General features: G+C 40.1%; 1 long non-coding RNA gene across 1 annotated transcript; it reads right to left on the bottom strand.

The window, feature by feature from the left end:
• Positions 1 to 652: 652 nt before the first annotated feature.
• On the bottom strand, positions 653 to 6,448 carry LOC122462028. The gene is made up of 3 exons (XR_006284352.1): positions 6,308 to 6,448; positions 1,916 to 1,918; positions 653 to 663 (listed from the first exon to the last, which is right to left on the bottom strand). It is a non-coding gene; the product is annotated as an uncharacterized LOC122462028 (long non-coding RNA).
• Between the last annotated feature and the right edge of the window lie 12,288 nt (positions 6,449 to 18,736).

The raw sequence follows: 18,736 nt of genomic DNA, 5'->3' as shown, positions 1-18,736 counted from the left end.
GGAGCCCACACCCAGCCCTAATTTCTATTTTCCCAGATGTGGCCCTTAGGCCAAAAAGTTTGCCCACCCCTGGCCTATAGTGTACATATCCACAGAGTTCAGGAGTGTCTTTACTCACCTAAGCAGTGCCTCACAATCTACACACTTTAGCTCAGGTATAAATAGCAGTGTAGTGTACGTACTCTACATGCCACCAAACGGGGCGTGCAGTATAGATATACAATCTCTGCTGTGCCCCTAGAAGTTCTGGACTTTGCCTGGTGCTGGAGCAGCCTTCAACTTCTCCATGCTTTCCAGAATCTCTTCAGCACTGCATGTTGCAGCCCCGCTTCCAGCATAATCCCTACACCAGGATTTATGGGAGAGAAGGAGGAATAAGGGAAGGCAGCCTGCAGCGGTCTTCCATAGTTCCTGCAATCTTCCCCCAGATGGCTCCAGGAATTATACACCATTCAAGCCCTTTAGCAAGAGAACGGGTCTCAGACTGGATGTGAGGATTTCACTCAAGGGCTTTTTCTCCAAAATGCCAAACAGAGAAATATTAACAGCACTTAATAAATGAAGGGGGGAGGTTGTTTGGTGTTTTTTTGGTAGGGATGATAATGAGAACACCACAAACATGGCAAAAAATCCTCAAAGCATTTTGGGTCAAATTTTGATATCCTTGATCAGGCTAAATATTACGTTGCTTACTACATTACACTAAGTCAGAGAAAGGGTATCAGATTCCAGCCCTTAAACAGTTAATATAGGGAGTTTCTAAAATGAACATAACACTGTCTAGCTGTAGGAAGAATGAATATATGGGAAGGAATAATATGCAGTGTGGAAGGAAAAACTATGTAATTTTAGCTGACACAATAGAAACTGTTTAGATATAAATTATAGCTAAATAAGTTAGTCAAGTGAATTTTGGCAACAAGCCTTTAAAGAGGTTGAAGAAGGTAGATCATGGCATCTTTTTAGAGATAAAAAATACGTATGAACAAGGCAAGAACATTGATCATGAGGCATTTTAATTACTCAGATATTGATTAGGATGACAGGAATGCAATTATAAAGACGAACACGTTCTTAAAGTTACATGTTCTTAGTGCAGGCTTGTTTTCTTTTCAATAGCTTGTTGAACAGGCTTTATGATGAGAGGCTATTCTGGACCCATTCCTTAGAAATGAGCCAAGTGTGATAAATCAGTTTTAAGATGGGGAGCATCTCAGATCAACTTATCATTTGATTTGAAATACTCATGAGACAATACTAGTGTACTAAAAACATTTCTGGCTTTTGGAGAGGTGACTTCAAAAGAATGCTAAATGCCTTGTAAAAACACTGATTGGAATTCTATAATGTATGAGAAATCTACTGAAGAAAAGTAGGAAATATAATATTTAAGAAACAATTGACAAAAGTAGCAATTGACCATCTCAAGCAAGTAATCCTTGTGCTAAATATAACATAGAATAGTTTGAGTTAAACAAAAAACCCTCACTTACTCAAACCAGGAAACAGTTAGCAACTATATAATGTTACCTTAGCTGCAAAGATGTGACCTTTGAGTACCTGGTACTTTAAGTTTATTTATGACCTCTCTTGCAGATCTCCCCGTAGGTAAAAGCAAATCAAGGGGATGCTTGGGCCCTGCGTCTCCTGAAATCTTTGCCATTTTTGGCTAGCTCTATTCTTCTCAGGCTCTGGGACCAGTTTAGAGGAAATAACTCATCACATAACCCTCCAGCATCTGGGCCAGAATGAAAGAAGCTCTGAGGGGCATAGTAAGTGCCTTTTTTTTTTATCTTAGGGAAGGGCACTCCTTCAAAGAGAGTGTAGTGTGGGTAAGTTCCTTTCTTCAAGGGTCAAAAAAGAGAGGAGCACCAAACTGCAATATCTTCTCTCAGGTTCAAGAGTCCAGGAGAACTTTCTTCTGGTTTCAAAGTGCCCCTCAATACTGAAGCTTAGTATCATCTGGCAGATGCCAGGTTGAGAGGAGTTCTCTTCACAAAGGATACTCAAAGAATCCACTGAAGTCAAATCCACTGCACTGAGATTAGATGCCTTTTGGATATGTGAGGTGACTGGGTGAAATTCTACAGCCTGAATTATGCAGGACGTCCTACTAGATCATCATAATGGGTTCTTCTGGCCTTAAAATCTATTAGTCTATAGTGATGTCAGAGGGGGTGCCTTTCATTACTCCAGCCATTACTAGGTCCTACGCAAGAAGAAAGAAAGGCACTAGAAGATCCAGCTATCCGATTTGACTAGAACTCATTGCAGCTGATAATCTAGATCTAAGGATCCCCAAATGGGAAAGGCCTCCTTGGAATCAGGGTGGGCAGATGGTTCTCTGCTCTGGATACCTTTCAGGTCCTGCCCTTGTCCCCTAAGGGCTCTGTTGAAGGAGATGCCAAAGGACTGATGCCATCCTCAGTACTTAGAGCAGACCATTCTCCTATCATATCCATGAAGTTGATTCCAAACAAGTTTTCTCCTGAACTTTCGGCCCCTCAGTGTAGGTAAAACTGCTGATGCTGTGGAAGTCTCATATCTGGGACAATCTGGTGCCATCACTGGATCCATGGGAGCCTCAATTCTGACTCAGCCACGCTGAGTTCCGTGGGGCTCTTGGAGCTGAATGGGGTCTTCTTTTAAGCCTTTTCTATCTCTCTGGACTACTCCAATTAAAACGGGGCATTGGTCACATGGGCCTCTACCTCCTGTCTTTGCAGCATCGTCAGTGAGAGGGGATGTTACAGACAGAACACCATGTCAGCCTAGATCTAAATCGCCACTACCAGTGAAGGCAAAGAAAATTGTAGAGGGTTGTCAGCCCCTTCCATGTGATTCTCCTGGATCAGTAGTGTTGTTAGATATGGCTTCTGTCTCATATGAGGTAGCATCAGTGGGTCAGTCTTCTGTAGTCCCACCCTCTTTCTCTTGTGATGAGGTTGTGATGGCTAGTTTATCTCCCATGAATAACACAAGGGCCTTTATGAACTTGGTAAGTTATCTAATTCCTGCAGTCAAAGTCCCTTTGGTTTGCCTAAGAATCCTCCATAGAGCCACCCTCAGCTGATGTCTTAAAGTCTGTGAAGGTAGAAAGCAGCTAATACTTGAAGTCAGTTGAACACAGGACCCCAGAGATCTGCAGATACTTCCTAGCAGTCAAGAACTGCTTTCAAAGGTTCTGTGCCTCTGTGGATAAGCACACAAGTGCTACACTTTAGCTGCATGGAGGCTATACATTTGGAAAAAGAGCTACTTTAATAAGTAAACACTTTTTCTGAAGCAGCTAATGAAGAGGTAACATTTTAGGAAATCTTAAAGCCCTCCAGGTGCCAGAGCTGTATTAACTAGAGGGAATAAGGTTAATGTAGGACTGTGCCAAAGTCCTATAATAACATATCATCTTGGAACACTTTGCTGCTGCTTTCTTCAGAAAAATTACATTAAACAGTGGCTGTCCAAACTAAGGGCAATATTTCAGTCCATATTTCTTTTTAGGTTTTGCATCCTGTTCCATCACACAGTACACGTAGTAAGACTCCTCATATGCCATCAGCTAATGCTTTGAAATGTCAGGCATTTAATAAAATGAAAGGGCACAAAGTTGTAAAGGGTTTGCATTGCCTTGTTAATCAGCACTTGAAAAATATTTGAAGAACTCAATGACTCAATTTGGGAGCTGATTTTTGAAAACTCTAATGTATAGTGCCTGAAATCCAAATGTCCTAACAATCATGGGACTTGTACTCTTAATTCCATCCTGAAATGTATACATTTCAAATCAGGTTTGCTTTTCAAAAATATACAATTGGCAAAGTCATTTGTCAGTCCAGAGGACTAGCAGCTCTAAAAGAATCGTGCAGTGAGAGGTGGCTCTGAAAAAGCATCCCCCAATCTGCCTTACAGGACACAGTGACTAGAAGGCAGAGTTCACTTAGCAACTTCGATCACTGGCTATTAAAGAGTATCTCACTACCACTAAGGGACAGAGAAAGAAGCAAAGCTGACAGCTTGGTATCACTAGGCATTTTCAAGTGCCACCTCCCTATCATTACAAAACAGGCAGATAAATAGTTAAGCAAAACTAACAAGTGGAGAATTTTACTGTCATGCCCTGCAATCAAAATATACATCAATAGCCTTATTATTGTTTTAATTTAGTGTTCTCCTCAATGTCATCTTTCCATACAGCTCACATAGAATCAAATTCTGCAACCCTTATCCACACTGACTAGCAAGCATTTATTCAGAGTAATACAATTAGCTAACTTGAGTGGGACTTCTCACTTGAGTAAGAGAGATTCAGTGAGAGTAAAGGTTGCTGAATCAGACCTTTAATTGATATAGAGTATATCCTCCTACAGTTCACTTTGATTAATTAAAGTCACTGCATTTTCAAATAGAATGGCAATTTTCATTATTGGTAATTTGCAATACTGAGGGGGGAAAAGGCTTTGAGCAGACAATCCTTGGTGCTGTAAATAGTAATAAAAGTAATAAAATGACATGACATGATGATAAAGAGTGACCATGTCTCTGATTGATATCTCTTTAGTAGCAGACAAGGTCAACATTCACACAGCTGTAAGTCATTCAAGAAGGTGGGAAACCCATGAGTCGTGACATCAGACTTTTATCACCTCCAGGTCTATCGTAAAGCAGTTTAGTAGGTAAATAATGTGCAGAAAGTTCCCCCAGTGGCCTAAGTTGAAAAAGGGGACCTGATTCACCCAGACATATACAATGATATGTAATTTATATCTTCCTGCACTATGGGGTTCCCTTGGAGGATTAATCCTAGAAGAGGGCAGGCAATGGCCACATCACCTAACTTCCCTTGGGGTCTCCATTAGATGTAGGCAGTTTTTATTACATTAAGAGGTTACACAGGAACCCTGTTGACCAACACTGCTCTGGGAATATATTGTATCTCTCTGGGGCTCTGCGGCCCCTGGCAAATGTCCCCAGTGGATTGGAGATATTTTGCTTTGCTTCCTTGAAACCTCTCACTATCATCAAACTTGATAGTGATGTTTGGGCTGGACCTCAAAAAGTAGCTAATATGGAGAGCTGGCCCAGTACGGTAAAAACCTGTTGGCAGACAGTTCTGTGAACTAAGAACAGGGCTTAGATTCAACCTATTTGGTGTTGTCCATTATTTTCTCTTTGCAAAGAGTCAGTTAACTAAAGACTTCCTATGAACCGTTTGTGAACAAACCATACCTAAAATATCATCCAACAATTTAATTTTCCAGCTTTAGTGCTAATAAATGGCCCATGCAAGTTGCCATGCCAGCACTGTCTCTTATGATCCTAATCCTGATACCCAAGTCTTTTTTAAAAAAAAATTTTCTCTTTTGGTTTTTCAGAGGGAAAGTAATCATGGGAGATGTAGCCTGGATGGCAATCTCAACCCATACAGAAAAATGTGGACATGAGGCATCTAACTACAACTCCCATGAAGCACGGCAGCAGCATAGCCAACTCAAAATGTTTGTGTTTTCAGAAAAAAATATTCTGGGTTTGAGGCATTCGGTTTGCCACAGAAAAACTTTTTGCAAAAATGTGTTCAGTTAAAAACCAATTTTCCATCAAAAAAGGAAAATTTTGACAGAAAATGGTCTACCAGCCTTACTTTTTTTACATTTACCCGTCTACGCTTTAATGTCACAACAGCCTTGCCTTCTTTTAGCTTCCTATGTTGCCCAGGATTTTACTTTTAGCTCTCCATTGGAGCTGGCTAAATAATGGAAAACAATATTCACAATAATTTATTGACATTTGATAGAAATAAGGTGCTGGGAAAAAAAAACTACTTGCAAATATCAGTTGACTAATTTATTCTACTGTTACCATCACAACCCCCCTTTCCCCTCCATCCTAAAACTCTCCTACACAAAAAATTCCTGCTTGTAATAAGACACAGCTTTTTAAAAAAGCTAAGTTGATGTAACTTTTGTATGATTTGAATAAAAAGTACTGCTGTCAACTATCACTTCCTGTAGCGTGAGCTGTTGTGTGCCAAATTATCATTACACTACCAGCGGTAATATCAGTCTATTAGCCTCTTCATCACAGTATCAGACCACTTCATACATGCCCGTAATGCAATTGTTCCATAAGGGAAAAGTGTGTCTAGTGCTTAGAGAAGGGGATTGTCACTCAGGAAACCTGGATTCAATTTCTTTTTCTGCAGTTGACTACAACACAAGAAATTCACATCTTTGTTGCAATGTAGCTTTTTCACAGTAGCAAAGGAGAAGAAAACTCCAGGATATTCACTGTGCTACCTTATTCCAAATACGTATTGTGACAAAGCTTTGTCCTTGCCTCCGTAGATCCCGTGTTTCCTGGCAGATTTCACTAGCCTCAGAGGCTTACTGTGACCCTCCACAGAATCCTTCTTTATCTAGAGACAAGGGTCACAGTCTACTGAGCCATTTTCATCATACGTCAGCAAGGGAGGTGAGGAGAAGTTATTCTTCCTTGCACAGTCTCAGTTGTTTCCCAGTCTCAGTGATTAATCAGGGGGCAAAGGTGCGGGGAGGAGCCCAGGCCCACCCTCTCCTCCAAGCTCCAGCCCAGGGACCCTAATAGTATCAGCTATGGTAGCTGACCTTTTAGAAACATGACATGTACAACTCCCTGGGCTACTTCCCCCACAGCAGCCCTCACTTCCTCAAGCTCCACTTCACCCTTACCTCAGGGCCTCCTTCGTTGTGCCTGATATGGTGTGTACTACTCAGCCTCTCCAACAGCGCAACTTCCTTCCACAGCTCCTGACATGCACACCCACCTGACTGGCTGGGAGGCTTTTAACAAGTTTCAGCCAGCCCCTGATTGGCTTCAGGTGTCCCAATCAACCTAGCCTTCTCCCTGCCTTCTGGAAAGTTCTTAATTGGCCCCAGGTGTCTTAATTGACCTGGAGCAGCTTCCATTTCACTTAACCTGATACCAGGGATTTGTTTAGCCTGAAGCTAATATATCTATCTCCCACTACTTTTCTATGGCCATCTGGCCTTGCCCCGTCACAGAATGTAGTGCTTTGTTCTCCCTTCTCTTTGTTTCTTTTTTACTTTGAACCAGTTTGCACATGTGGGCAATCAGAAACATTTTTGTGTTTTCATGAATCTGAAAAATCTCCAGCTTTTTCCTCCATCTGCCTAAGAGCTATTTTCATTAGCACATTGCCATACTTTATATGGCCTGAAAGCTTCACTGTTACCATAAAAAAAAAATCTGGGAGGCTCACCCTCTCCCGCTCTTTCCCTGCTTTTCCTCATGTGTAAGGCTCTGCTTACTTATTTTTCAGTTTCTTTACGTTGTTCACTTATATGTTTTAAAAGAATCAGTCCTGCTGTTTTTTGCCAGCAACATGGTGGGTGGGACTGGGAACTGAAGTATTTTAATTTTAACACTACACCTGCTTTCCTTTATATGCCATTGCCAACCTGTTTCTCTGTGAGTAATTTAGGAGCTGATTCACACTCACCCACAGAGATATCTTTGTTCTTGATGGAATTTGGCATTTTTAGATGTTTAAATAAATTCATCCTTTCAAAAGAAAGCCACTTAGACTGATTTTTCTACTTCAGCTGCTACTCAGAGTACAAGCCACTGTGGGGCCTGATCTTTCAAACCTTAACATGCCTGAAGGGTTGCTGCTGATGGGAACGTTCACGTGTCATTCAGATGAGCCAAGATTTACAAGAGTGGGACCCTTAAGTACAGCTCTACTTATGAGCTGTCACTAGCCAATGGGACAGGTGATCTAAATTAGGTACAGGAAACCCGAGAAAATGGTATTACTAATGAATTAATAGGATTTGTCATCACCTGTAGGAAAGATTTCACTCAAAGCTTTTCACTGGTCCCATCTGTTTACATCTTCCTTTGTAACAGGGAAATAACTTTTTTTTAAGTTATAGCTAACATTGTGCAGGCTTGTGTGGATGCAGAGTTAAGAACATAGTCTGAAAAGATGATTTGGTGATGTTAATGGCTCCTGTGATGCTGTATTAAAAAGGAAGATAACTAATTACACTAATAGAGTCACCGCTGTTACCTTGTACATGATTTTTGCAATTTTGTATGTCATGTAAGGTATAAATGGAAAAGTTATAGACTGCTAAGTATTAGTATCCTGTTTAAATCCATGTATCATCTTTTATATGGAGTTACGAATATTTGCTATGTGTTTGTGTCTCAAATCTGTTGTATTCCTGGGTGATGTCCCAAGACAGATTTGCATCAAGACTAGCCAGCCTGCTTGATGGCCCATTAAGGACAATCAGATCCCCCAGTAAAGCCCCTCCTGGAGACATTTCAGAGCACACTGAGGCAATGGCTGCCTCTTGATTCAACAAAGCATGTAAGGACATGTGGTCTAAGACTCCATCTTACCATGCAGTTGGGCTGGAAGTATAAAAGGAAACACTGATATCACTTCTTTGTCTTCATTCCTGTCCCACTTCTCTGGACGTGATTTCTAACAAAGGAGAGCTTAGAACTATGGACTGATGATCCACAATCTACTGGGTAAACCAAAGAGACTTATTACAGACTTACAGACTTCCATCACTGCTATGAACCTGATCTATAGACTCTGAAATCACTCATAATGTGTGTGATTCTTTTAACCATTTAATAACTTACTACTTTTCTTTTTATATTAATCAGCTTTTAGTTCTTAGTTACTAAAGGATTGGTTACAAGCATGGTATTTGGGTAAGATCTAAAGTGGGTGTGGGTGTGTGTATGTATGTGTGTGTATATATATATATAGTGTGTGTGTACGTATTTAATGGCTGATCCTGTTGGGCTCTGACAGAGGCCTCCCTACAGGATGGGGGAGCAGGCAGATACAGGACACAGTGTTTGGTATATAATACTCTAAGTATTTGTATTGATTACAATATAAACCCCACTCACGCCACATTCACACTCCTTTCACACTGCACCAGAGTCTGAAGATCAGAAGGAAATCCCAATGGCCAGTCGCAATTCAGTCCGATCACAAGGCGTGGGGAACCCCACATTACACACCTCTTCCTTTTCATGGCTCTGGGTTGGAATCTGACTCCTGGAGAGCAGTTCTGGGAAGGCTGCCATAATCTAAGACATTCCATTTCCTGTTATGGATATGACAAAGTTTGTTTTGCACAGACAATTCTTAACCACTCATAACCTTAACTCCTTGCTTCAGTTGCCAACACGCGACTCACATACTCATGTCAAGCATACAGCATTTATACTTGGCCTATAACATATTACAACATATACTACTATATATCTCAACAATCCTTTGGAATTAGAAGAACCTTATGTATAATTAATCTGGTTTTCAGTAATCTCTCATCATAAAGACCAGATACGTGGGTGGTTATAGGTGCTGGATTACCTAAGGGGATTGTGGTTTTTGCTTCTTGTTAACTAGTGTGGCCATCCAAGAGCTACCTTTTGTTACTGGCTTGGTGAACACTAAAGTTAGAATAATCATGAGTTTTGTGGTGTGCCTGCCTGGTTTCTTGCAGTCTTCCCTGAATCTGGCATTCTCAGCTGTGACCCCCACCAGACACAGTCATAGCTCCATAAGGGGGAAGTGTGCCTAATGGTTAGACTATGGGATTGGCATCCAGCCATGCCAGCCACCATGAATGGGTTGGCTGAAAACTGACAACTCTGCATTGGAAAGAGTTCCCTAATTTAGGGGATACTGAACTGTAAATGCAGTCTCAGGGCTTGTCTCCACTTACTGGGGGATTGACACATGGCGATCGATCCACCAGGGGTCAATTTATTGGGTCTAGTGAAGACTCACTAAATCAACTGCCGATCGCTCTCCTGTTGACTCCGGTACTCCACTGGAATGAGAAGCATAAGATAAGTCGATGGGAGAGTTTCTCCCATTGACCCAGCATGCTGTAGACACGGTGAAAGGTCGACCTAAGCTATGTCAACTTAGGTCCACTGAGCCCCGTAGTGTAGTTCTGCCCTTAGTGTCCTTAGGTGATACCAAATAGACCAATAAGACTCTTCAAATCAGGTACAAAATTCCATGTTTGATGTGCCACTGAGCCCATAGACAGACAGGCAAAAGCAGGGAAGCTGAGGGGCATTACGGAAAGGGAGAAGCAAGAATAATTAAATGTAGGTCAGCATGCAGAGGCCTGGGGGTTTTCTGTAAGAACATTTAGGGGCAGTTCCTAGTGTTTTAAAAAATTAGGATGTTTTAAAAAGGAAAGAAATGAGCCTGGCTACTGTTTTTCTGGAATTCTCTATGGTGAAATACACTCCAAGACAGAACACCTGAAAAATGTCCCAAAGACTACTTAAGCTCTTCGGCCAAATTTTGCTCTGAATTACTCTATTGTAAACCCAGAGGAAACTCCATTAATGCAGAACTTAATGGTGCATAAGTCCATTAATGCAGAACTTACATGGTGCATAAGTCCTAGTGTGAGTCCTCGATGCCAAATTTTGCCCTAATTTACAAACTGTGGGCCAGATTGCCAGCTCTTGTAAATAGGGATAGCGCCACCGAATACAATCAACTTGCAATAATTTACACCAATTTAGGATCTGCCCAATATGTTTACAAACTACATAGCCAGCATGAAGTCAAATTCAAGTACATTTCCAAACTATAGAAGTTTAATTCAAAAATGCGTTTATGACTAGATAAAATTCTGATTCTAATCAGTCACATGTGGTTCAGTAAAGTTAGTATGATTAGAATTTGGAAGTGTTAGCATTTGATGACATTTCATTCAAGGCTTTTATATACAGAATGCCCCTAACTGTGAAAGTTCAATTTAAGTTTATCATTATGAACCAAAGTCTAGTTTAATAATTTACAAATACAATATGAAAGATTTGATCTTCTTGACAGACACTTATAAAGTGAAATTCTGCTATAATATTTTACTTAAACTTTTCTTTTGAGTCAGTTTTACCATGTGCAGATTCCTAGAACAAGATTTGAGAGTTGTTTTATCTTTTGGGGGGTGTTTAGGGATTGAAAGCATGGAGGGACGCATTAGATTCTCTTGTTACTTTAGATGGGCAAACACTGCATAAAGGGTTTGCTCAAAGTTCAAAATGAATTTATTTTAGTCTTTGTTTATTGCAGTCATGCAAGTTTTGATTTTTACAAGTACAAATTCATGCAAAAAGCAAATGATAAGCTTTCATGCTTGGGTACTCATGGATAGTGAACTTTAAACTCAGACACGCAAATATTCACACAAGAATGGCATATTTTATATGGGAGGAGACACAGTTTGACACACAGTAGAACTTATTCACAGAGGCAATTAAATGTGCAATACAAGAATTTAATCAAACTCTTTGCAGCTAAGATGGGGCATGCACTTGCAATTACATGGTGTCAGTGACTTTAGTCAAATCACAAGATGATTGAATATACTACGTTTAGTACATTTTCTATGGGATGCGATACTCCTTGACATGGTAGAACAAGATTCTGAAAGCCTGGCACAAAGCTTTAGCATTTCTTTAATACTTTATTCTGTTTCTTCATCTGCTTCATCAGGATTGATTTTCATTTCATTTTTTCTCTTTTGTTTTCTCTCACCTCTTACGCCACTTGGTAATGATAGAACTGTATTGGATAATGAGAATTCCTTTTACATATGTACGTACGTACACACGCACGTATTCAGCTCTTGTGTATGTGAAAGTAAATACTTCAGTAGAGTAAATAAGAACAGATTTTGGCACACGATACATGTAGATGTGAAGGAAAACACACTAGAGTTAATTAAATAGGGGAGCACTATTAAGCTCTGCATCTGTTTAAGGCTGAAGTTTCGAAGTTCAAGGTTGACAGCCCTTGCCATGTTTTTGTTAAATTTTTTGGCCCAAAATGGTGGAAATCTCACAGACTGCACAGCAGTGGAGCAATGAAATGTTGATACTATTGTGAATACTACATATTCACTATTTCTCATATATCTGTTAACTTTTACAGAATTTAATAGAAATGAAAGACTTTTGTATTAGTGAACTAGCAAATAATAGTTTAAAAATTCACAGATTAGATAGAAGTCTCCATCTCTGAAATATCCAAGCACTATTTATATAGTTAAAAACAACATTATACCTGCCTAAACACTTGATCTCTCCTTTATTTAGACTTAAAGTGGATCATTCCTGATATTTATCAGTAGGAATAATATGCTGGAGGATGTCCCAGCAATAAGGGAAGGTTTATTTAAAGTTATCTATTGTGCCTGAACAGTGGCAAAACATGGGTTCATTCTGATCTCTGGCAACAGTAAATTCTTCCACCACCCACTTTTCACTTACAGTGCCCTGCCCCTAACCACTGAGAGTTTTGTTCTAGGGACAATCAGCCACCATATCTCACATGAGCATAGCTGTCATAGTGAGTTACAAAGAAAAAAGTAAAGGTGTCAGTTAAGTAAAATGATGTGGCAATTAGTATCAGATTTCAACTTTCTAAATGCATGTCATTGAATTACTAAAAGGATGCAGGAAATATAATCTTTTCATTCAGTGTAAGGAAAGGTCTAAGAGAAGAAATTTATTTAAAAAAAAAAAAACCTGACTTCCCAGAAAATCTATTTGTCTTCTTTGTTCAACATCTGCTTCTATTGATCACTATCAGTGCTGAAAAATAGCTTGAAGCTGTGATCCTGAACTGATATTTAATAAAAATACAGATCTATTCTAATTGTATGGTAAACACGTCACAGTTCAGTATGTAAATAATGTCAACAGATTAAGGGTAAGAGAAGAATTGAAAATAAGTGCTAGCAAGTTTGCAAAGGGGACAAGGAGCAACTGATGCAGAAAAAAAGCAATAATTAAATTCTGTCTCCGATTTATTATTTTAGTGGATTCTATTCAGATTACACTTCAGTCTGAAAACTGTTTTCTTATTTGTTTTGCCGGATGAGGAATTTACATGAACAGCATCCTGTTTTTCTAATCATAAAACTGATGTTTATTGTATTCTTCATTCCCTGCTTTCCTTAGCTTGGCCCTGGCAGTGAATTTGAGGCTGTGAACAGACGGTTTGTTAATTAAATGCATGCTCCACCTACATCTCATATCAGTGGGACATATTTAAATGGTACCTACCAGAAAGTCTACTAAAGTGTGATGTGGGGATTTGATAGGGTTTGTTTTAAAGCTATGGGATATTTCTATATCAAATTGTGATGTCCATTTTATATTGTAACCTCTGCTTCTTATTAGAACCTGTTGTAATAACTGGGCTTCCAAACTTATCTTAATGATGAGGCTCAGCTGTGAAAAGTGAGTGAAAGTTCATAGAATATGAACTTATAACAACAAATGCTGATGGGAAAAAGTGCAAAAGGAGAACGAAGATTGAATGAGTCCCAACTAAAAGGTCTACTGATAAAATTCAAGGTTTGTGTTAAGACCATGCCTGGTCAACCAGAGAAGTGGAAATCAATTAATTAAAACTGTTTTATTGGAAATTAGGCCTGAAAATAAGGAGACGATGGCCTGTTCCACCCATCACTCCCTTTTGGGGTCTTTAAAAAAAGAGGGGGACTCAGAGGTAACCTGGTGTAGGAGGCAAAAAAGGCTAAAGGTACAATTAACAGAGGCATCCAGATGACATTGCCACTTCCAGGAGCTCCCGCTGAATCCCAACCACCAGCTGGGGTGTGAGACTTTGTTTTCCTTCCTCTCCCCATGTATACTTTTCCTTCCCCACCTTATTCTTCTATTTCTAATCTCTCTCCTTCTTCCTTCTGTCTAATAAGAGTCTGGCTTAACTGGCCAAGACTGCATGTTTGGCAATACTGCTGTAAGACTGTGACTAGAAAGGCAAGTGAAAGCAATGCCCTAAACCAGTGGTTCCCAGACTTGTTCCGCCGCTTGTGCAGGGAAAGCCCCTGGCGGGCTGGGGTGGTTTGTTTACCTGCCGCATCCGCAGGTTCAGCCGATTGCGGCTCCCACTGGCCGCAGTTCGCCGCTCCAGGCCAATGGGAGCTGCAGGAAGCAGTGCAGGCTGAGGGACATACTGGCTGCCCTTCCCGCGGCCCCCATTGGCCTGGAGTGGCAAACCATGGCCAGTGGGAGCCGCGATTGGCCGAACCTGCGGACGCAGCAGGTAAACAAACTGGCCCAGCCTGCCACGGGCTTTCCCTGAACAAGCGGCGGACCGGCTTTGAGAACCACTGATCTAAAAGATTGTCAAATAGGGGGGTTCCTTCTAAAAACTCTCTCCACTAGAGGAAAAAAGAAAACAATCTATGTTGTTAAAATGAAAGCCTTCCTTAATACTTTACATTTCAAAAGGCTAGAACTGTTTTCCCTCTTTTCTGTATCTTCAATAAAGGAATAAAAAGATTTTTAATAATGGCCATAGTAATAAGCCAGCAGAAGTCTGTGTATACTAGGCCCCAAACCTTGTTTATCACAGCTTAAGGTTGGACAGTGACTGGGTCATGTTAACACCTGTAACTCCGTGACCTATGTATTCCATCTACATTAATACAACAGACCACCATTCTGTTTTATCTGTCAAACACATGTCTAACCTTGCCCAAAGCAAGCTTGTTGAATTGCATTCCAGATAACCACACAACCTAAGACAGGTGCTTGACATCTCATTGATGAACCATCCCTAAGAAGTCAGCTCAGAGCAATCTGGAGACATCAACTTGGATTGTCTGAACTGCTGGCCCAACCCCATGTAACAGGCACCAGCCAGGCTGGTAGATCTTCAGCTTCTCATGCTGGGCACATAACAAAAGGGAGAGACAGTATTTAAGAGGAGTTCTTCTCTGAGCAGGATGAGGGCAACCATCACCGTGTGGGAGCAGGATGAGAAGGGGAGAAGAAGGGAGGGAGTCTGTGTAGCCTGAACTGCTGACTGGGCTTGGACTCTCAGAGAAGGGGTGAGTTCAGACCAGGGGAGATTGTCTTCCAGGACGTGTTATTTTGCAAATATCTAACTTTCTCGACTTTTAAGACTAAAGTGACAGCAGTTAAGAAATTCCTTTGCTAAGCCTGTGTCCCTTACTTCTTTACAAAATTGCCCCCAAAGGGAATAAACTAGAAGCCCAGAATAACATCGGCCTAGATGGGACTCTGAGGGAGCACGTGTAAACAAATGGAGGGAGGGGCTCAGGAGGTCTGAGAAACTAGTTGCAGGGTGTGGAGCAGCTGACCGAGGGTAGAGCAGGGCAAACATTTTCAGACAAATAGTTTATTCACAGAAAAATGCAGTTTTGGCCAACCCCGACCTATTTGGAAATTTGACCCAAAATTATGAATAGTTTCAATGGAAGAAGAGGGGGCATAATTCAGTATAGGTTCACAAGGGAACAGAAAAAAAAATTGAAAATGACTGTAGCCCAGTGGTTAGGGCACTCAGGGTTAGACACCCAAATTCAAGTTCAACCCAAACCAATTTTTTTTCTGATTTTTCAGAACTGGCTGAACTGAAAAAAACTAATTATTTGTCCAGGATAAGGTTCCATATTCCAAGGCAAAACTCAGACAAGAAGATTATTCCCTACAGATCCAGAGGTAGAAACAGTGACTAGACTCTACCCAGATGCAGTGGGCTTAGAAGCTTGGGGGACTCAGCCATTGGGTCCATTTACACCAGAATGAGTGGCTGTATAGTGTGGTAGTGGGCTCAGTTGTGACATTATGCAAATGACTTGGTTCATTAACTGCCAGCTCCTTATGTTTTATTTCCATGCCACAGGATGAATGGGTAATTATTATAATAATGCCCAGAGGCACCAACTGAGCTCCAAGACCCATTTTGCTAGGTGCCATACATACACTAAGACCTTGTCTATACTGCCACTTTACAGCTCTGCAAAAACACCCCCACCCCGAGCGCTGCAAGTTTCAGCACTGTAAAGTGGCAGTGTAGAGGGTGGGTAAGGTTCTGTGGCCTGCAAAGGGCAGGAGGTCAGACTAGATGATCATGATGGTCCCTTGTGATCATAAAGTCTATGAGATATTTCCTTCTCTGCAGACCTATAATCTAAGGGCCATATTGTGACCTATGCTCTACACTTGCCTGAGGAAGTAAAGTAAAGCACCCCCTTAATCCCTTCCACTGGTATGCTCATCTCCCTTACCTACATGTGGATGGAAAGCAGGCTCCACAGAGCCTCTGTGTCTGCTCCTCATTCTGGTGGATATGTGGGAGAGGGTGGCAGCCTGCAGAAGGTTCAGAAATGAACACATACACTTTTGCATATCTCCTCACATTTCACATCTCTACCCACCTGCAGTGGATCACTTTTATTTCCCACCTAGATAATCATTATCCACAATGTTGCTCTCAAGCATTGTTTTCTCAAAGCAGTTTATTCTGTTGGGCCTATTTGAATGCAGAAGCAAAACAAAAGTCATTGTACTAGGGCAAGGAGGAAACTGCCTAGGGCCTGACGCAGTGAGGTGTATGTGCTTGTTTTGCTGTACCCAGCTCCTCACTGCGAGGTGGATAGGAGGAGGACATGTGAGGAAAAAGTTGGTGCACATGATCACATTAAGTTGAGGGGTTCGTGTGGCAGGAAAAAAAGCTTTTTATTCCCACCTAATTTGGGCACTGAGACTCACTGAGAGAAACCCTTTTGCTTCTAGTGACCCTAAAGCAGCATTCAGCAGAATGCACATTAGTTGAATTTCCATCCTTTAAATTTTGTTCATATTTATAAATGTTTAAGTGACATTTTTATCTTAAAAGGTTTTCAATCCTACTTGGGAAACACTTTTTAAAAACTACTGCTCAGTAACATTTTATATTCCTTTCTTCGTAACATAATTGGGTTGGACAATAATTAAAATAAATGCTCCATGGTTTTTATTTCTACTATGACAGGGATGGCAGTTCTTAGGTACACATGTCCAAAGAGGAATGTGATGTTGGCATATTACTGATCCACAACTTGTTTCTCATTACATGGAATTTATATATGTAGCTCTGATTGACTTCAATCTAGTAATTTCCCTTAACATCATGGGAATTTCTTATACTATATATACATATATATACTTATATATATACTTATTCTTATACTCTCTCTCTCTCTATATATATATATAACGTCAACTGAATTACAGCAATTTACACAAGATAAGGTCCTGGCCTGTGAATTCTAGGGTGGAAGCATCTGACCACCAAAGACAGCCAATATGAGACATGGATTACCTGATTCCGAGAACACAGGTGTGTGTGGAGTTGAGCTCTCTAATGTGTCGCACTTCCTCCTTTTATGCAGATCAGTAATAAAAAAGTTACCCAAACTTTTTCAAACTTAAAACGAAGTTCCATTTAAGGTTGTCCTTAGGTGTGCAATGACAGTTTGGGTTGATTCCTAATGTATAGGAGTTACTTTACCATCCTTATTAATAATAAATATCCATCAAGGCTTAATCATAGACGTCTGCCAAGGCTGATTTGTGTTACATCCTTCATGCAGAAATTTAAGCCTTCCTTACTTCCCCCCAAATAAATTTTGTCTGTTCTATGAAGAGTGATAATTATATTTCTTTCACTTATGTGGAAGTCCTTGGCAACTCACTCATGCCTGGGGCTTTTTGAGTTATGGTTCCTTCACTTTCATGACAGGAACATAACAATGTTTCACAGGTAAGAAGTTTAGCAATTGTTGAATAGCAAGATATGGTTTGGTAAACTATAAGCTGCTGAGACACTGGAAGGATCTGCTTCTAACTCAGCTTCCCTCTCAAGGATATTGATCATTTTCATGGTATTACATGTCTACAGGTTAGACTTTGGGGGGGGGTTCTAAAATATAATAGATTTTTGTGTCTTGTTTTTGTGTGCATAGAAACAAAGTAGCTAGAGACAGTGTTTGTTAAATGAAAATGCTAGTGAAACACGACCATTGATGAGGAGAAGACAAATTATTATTGTAATACACTACCATCCTCTATCAGAGGGGGTTCAAGTTGAGCAGGTCAGAAAATTTCTGATTCAACATTTTTCCACAGGAAAATGCCAATTCAGTGAAAGCAAAACATGTTTATTTTGATGACATTTCATTTATAAAAAGAAACAGAGCCGAACATTCTGATAAGGTCAAAATGGAATGTTCCTACCTTTACTGAACAGAACACTTTTGATTTTCCATTTCAAAAATGACTTTTCATTTCATATATTATATAATAGTACGTTTAAAAGTTGAAATCAGAACAAGAAGTGTTTTAATTTTACCTAAATGTTTTGGTCAGCTTTATAAAAAATTTGTTTTTTTTTTCCTATTCCATTTTGAAAAAGGGAAAGAAATGCAAAATTGCAATGTTCTGTGAAGCAGAAAATCTGATTCTCTCTAGGCTCTCATTGAAGGTGGGCATAGTTTGGGAGAATGAATGAGGGAATATGATTAAACAAAATGTCCTTGTGAATCAGGACCATAATAAGTAGCAGTAGACCTGGAAGATTATTCTGCAAAAAATTCAAATTTTTAATCAAATGTACTTGATCTATAGTCATTCCTTTTGTGCTTGCTCTCTGCAGATAGTCTAGTAAATGAATGTACTGGTAGGTACAATCACCAAAACAGAATTTTAAGCAATTAGCAAATACTCATGGAAAGCATATTTTGATTTGTGCACTAGAAACCTGATTTTAGGAGTTATACTCATTCAGGTAACAGAAACATATCAGGTGAACCATGTCTCAGTTAATGACAGTTGAAATTTAGAATAGAATTTA

Source organism: Chelonia mydas, chromosome 1 (assembly GCF_015237465.2).
Source record: "Chelonia mydas isolate rCheMyd1 chromosome 1, rCheMyd1.pri.v2, whole genome shotgun sequence".
Taxonomy (NCBI): Eukaryota; Metazoa; Chordata; order Testudines; family Cheloniidae; genus Chelonia; species Chelonia mydas.
The sequence above is the reverse complement of the archived record's forward strand: the minus strand, read 5'-3'. Positions and strand labels throughout refer to the sequence as shown.